The sequence below is a fragment of the Lactuca serriola genome, chromosome 4, assembly GCF_051521515.1.
Source record: "Lactuca serriola cultivar US96UC23 chromosome 4, Lser_US96UC23_V15, whole genome shotgun sequence".
Classification (NCBI taxonomy): Eukaryota; Viridiplantae; Streptophyta; class Magnoliopsida; order Asterales; family Asteraceae; genus Lactuca; species Lactuca serriola.
In genome coordinates, this window is record NC_136411.1 from 300,259,182 (window position 1) to 300,263,252 (window position 4,071).

A 4,071-nucleotide genomic window follows, 5' to 3' on the forward strand; every position below is an offset into this window, starting at 1 on the left:
ATGACTAGTATGCACTACGCAAATGTTGGATTAACTAATAAGGATCATCTTATAATTATCTTAGTTAGTACGTCTATTAACTAGTTCTTTTACCCTTACTTCTCGCGTAGATATCATGGTTGGATTCCATATCCCCGGAGACCCGTACTTCCCAAATCAGGGCAATGTCGGATGGCTAGATGAAGAGCCAGAAGATGACCATCCAATCCCTTTGGATGATCACCTCGCAGAAGGCTTTTCGGATGGTTCTGACTCCGAACCAAAAGTCAACAACCTACCTCAAGTATTTCAAAACCCAAATCTCAACCCCCGACCTGCATTTCAAGGTCCCACGCCCTTGTGGGCGACAAACTTGAATCGTTGGAGTAATGAGCAGGGTCAACCATTACCCTTCAATGGAGACCGAAGCTTTTACAATCTCAACGAAAGAGGCTCTGCTGACCGAGTCCTGCCCATTATGGTCCGCAGGATTGCTCGGAATATTGAGCAAGGTAGAGCAACTATCAACCGAGTCATGGAAATTGAGGCTAACTCTGGTATTAACACAGTCCGCATTCGCCAACTCGAAGAAGCCATGGAAAGGACTAGAAGAACCAATGAGGCTCTGCAGCAATAGCTAGCTGCATCCCGCACTGAGGTTATAGAACTTCGAGTGCGTCAAAGAGCTCATGCGCGACACCTTCAAGACGTAGTACGTCAACTGGAAGATATGAGGGTTCACCCGAGGAATACCCGTCGCCAGTAGAAGATGTCTGACTTGTCTTTTCTTTTGGTTTAAGGAATAGCCTTTCTTATCGGTGCTCTCTGAAGCACTTTTCTGTAAAATATTCCTGTCGTTCAAATACTTTAACTAGACTTCTAAGCTGTCAAAGTTTTGCTACTTCTGATATGATGTAAGACCTACTATTAGGTCAATACTTTTCCCAAAAGTTATTACATCCTTAATATCAATGATATTGGCAGTCAGCTAATCTTTTATAGAAATCTTTGTTCAAATACGTTCATTCTTGTGATTCTAGAACTCTATGGAACTCATACTCTCATCTAGTTGTTGAACTATGGCGATTTAGTTCATGGGACTCATTCATTAACTTCACTATTCAATTCTTATCATTGTACTCATCTTTTAAACTTATAGTTGAAAGATGCATCCTCGAAAGTCAACAAGGAGTAATCCTCCGATTACTCCAACTCAAACACCACCTCCTTCACAATTTGATACAACAACTCTCAATGTTGCGGTAGCTATGGCTGTTGCTACAGCCATGGCACAATATCACAACAACCAGGGAACTAGTGGAGGTGGAACAATCGTTCATTCCACACAAGGTGACGTCGTCGTACGCTCACGAGAGTGAACTTATAAAGACTTCACCAAATTTAACCCCGAACCTTCAATGGGATCGGTGGAGTCATTGCGCTGTCGTAATGGTTCGAAAAGACGGCATCGATCTTTGAGATATGTTCCTGCACTGAAGGAAGCAAGGTAAAATTTGTTGCACGCACCTTCAGTGATAGAGCCCTGACGTGGTGGAATAGCCGTGTCAAGTCACTAACTTTAGTAGTGGCAAATGCTATGGGCTGGGAAGCTCTTAAAGGGCTGATGACTGAAAAATATTGTCCAAGGGGCGAGGTTTAGAAGATGGAACAAGAACTATGGAGTCTGACCATGAAAGGCTCCAACATAGTGGCTTACACTGTTAGATTCAGCGATCTGGTGGCGCTATGTCCCAATATGGTTCCCACTGAGGGGAAGAAGATTGAGAGGTACATTTGGGGGCTAGTGCCTCCATTTCATGGGAATGTCTTAGCTTCAAACTCCACAACTTTCGATGGTTCCAAGTGATTGGAACAGCGACTCGTTGATCACGGAGTCTCTACCCCGACCACGACAAAAACCCTGGCTATCCCAGAACCCTCCAAATCCGGTAACAACAAGCGAAAATTATTGGATAACAAGAAAGGCAAATCAGCGTAGAACTCTGCCAAGAAGCAGCAAGTTGTGGCTATTCATGCCGCGATTGTACCTACTACTATGGCGCCAAGGAAGTCGTATACTAGAAATTTGCCCAAGTGCAACAGATGCACATTCCATCATAATGGTGCCTGCCGGGAAATGCAGTGCGCTAACTACAACAGGAAAGGGAACACTGTCACACCCCCAAACCAGAATGGCGGAAACATTCGGGGGTGGGTGACTTCACGTAGTACAATAACACTTAAATATCGTAAAGAAAGTAACACAACCATCATATATATAATGAAAACGTACATTGTTGCGTAATACATGTTTCCAAAAGAATATTACAAATATGATGATTTAAAATGTTTTAATAAATAGACGCCTTAGCGTTCCTTCTTCAAAAGTTGGTGGTTACCTGTATTACTGATTCCCTGAGAAATACAAGTAGTTTCGAAAAAGTGTCAACAATAAAGTTGGTGAGTTCATAAGTGTTTTTGTACTGAAAAAGTATGTCTTTTTAGAAGAAAACAGATAAATGTGATTTCCATAAAATCCAATATTTTCCACATATAGTTTGAGAAAGTCCCAAAAGTTTGAGGGTGTTAGTATCTTTCGTACCTAAATGATGAAGGTGAATTTATACTCAAAATAATGTAAATACTGAATACATTCATGAGTCTCGTAAATCAAACTTATTTTTATACTTCCGTGTGAGTCTTATAACCATGCTATTGACACAGACTGCCTGTAACAACGTTCTTCAGGTGTTGTAGTGTTATGACATTTTTCACCCCAGACCTACCGGTCTAACTGTAACTAACAGTTTAGGTGCGGGATTGTCAATCCCGTATAGATCTATACACAAGTATCACACTCTCCCTCCAAGAGATTATGGTTTATAATACAGGACTTGAAATGCATACTTGAGAGTACGTTGAAGTTGAATATCTCACAACACTTAGTATAAATAGATTTACGAAAAGAAAGTCTTTATTTTACTTTAGATGAAAGTATTTCGTTTTTCAAGATATTTACGTAAGAATGTATGAATAACTCGCAAACTATACCCGTTATAGTTTTTCCGAAAGTGTGTTCCATTTAGTGATAATAACTTGATGAAAATACTAACTTTTCATGCAAAGTAATATGTTGATATCGAGTAACAATAATATAGAAGTTGTATTTAAATCTATATAAAGCGATACGTTTTCTTGTATTGCACTTGTATTCCCCCCCCCCCCCCTAAAACATGAAAAGACGTGAAAAGTAGGGGTATGAACTCACCTGGAAAATGCGGTGATTTGAAGAAAACAAGATTTTCTCAGGCCGCACCGCGACCGGAAAGTGGTGAGATTTTCGGGAATCTTGGGGCTTCGGACCTTCGTCGTGGTTGAGGTATGAAACCAGGAAGTCGGGATATTGTCGGCACGCAAAACGAGGTGAAAATATGAGAGAAATGGAGAAAATGAGCAAGGATGGCCGGCACCCGTCGCATCCTATTTATAGGGGTGTGAGAGGATTCGTACGCTGGGCGTACTTCGGACATACGCGGGGCGTACCTCCTACACTGGGCGTACTCCGAGGTTACGTTGGGCGTTCGCTTGCATCACTGCTGACCGCATCCTCGAACAAAGCGTTTGGTCGACGTGGACGATCTGGGGCCTAGCATCCGAGTACGTTGAGCGTACTCATTCGGATAAGCCTCGAAGTGTGTGCCAAAAACTTCAAAAATGCATAACTTTCGCCTACGAGCTCCGTTTTCGACGTTATTTATATCCACGCGAAGGTGAGAAAATAATCTACAACTTTTATTTAGACTTAGTTGGCTATTTTTGAATTTATTTTTAATTATATTTTATTTAATAGGCCGATACACGATAATTCCGTTAAAAATCCATAACTTCTTCATCCGACGTCCGTTTTCGTCTATCTTTTTACCGTTGCACTACTATTGTTGAGATCTTAAATTCTCATTTAGGTTGTTTCGGCTAAAAATCGCTCGATCTCTATTTCGAGTTTTTAGCTGTCTACTGTTGTTCCGAAACTTAGAAAAATCACAACTTCCTCATACGAAGTCAGAGTTGTGCGTTCTTTTTATGTATGTTCAT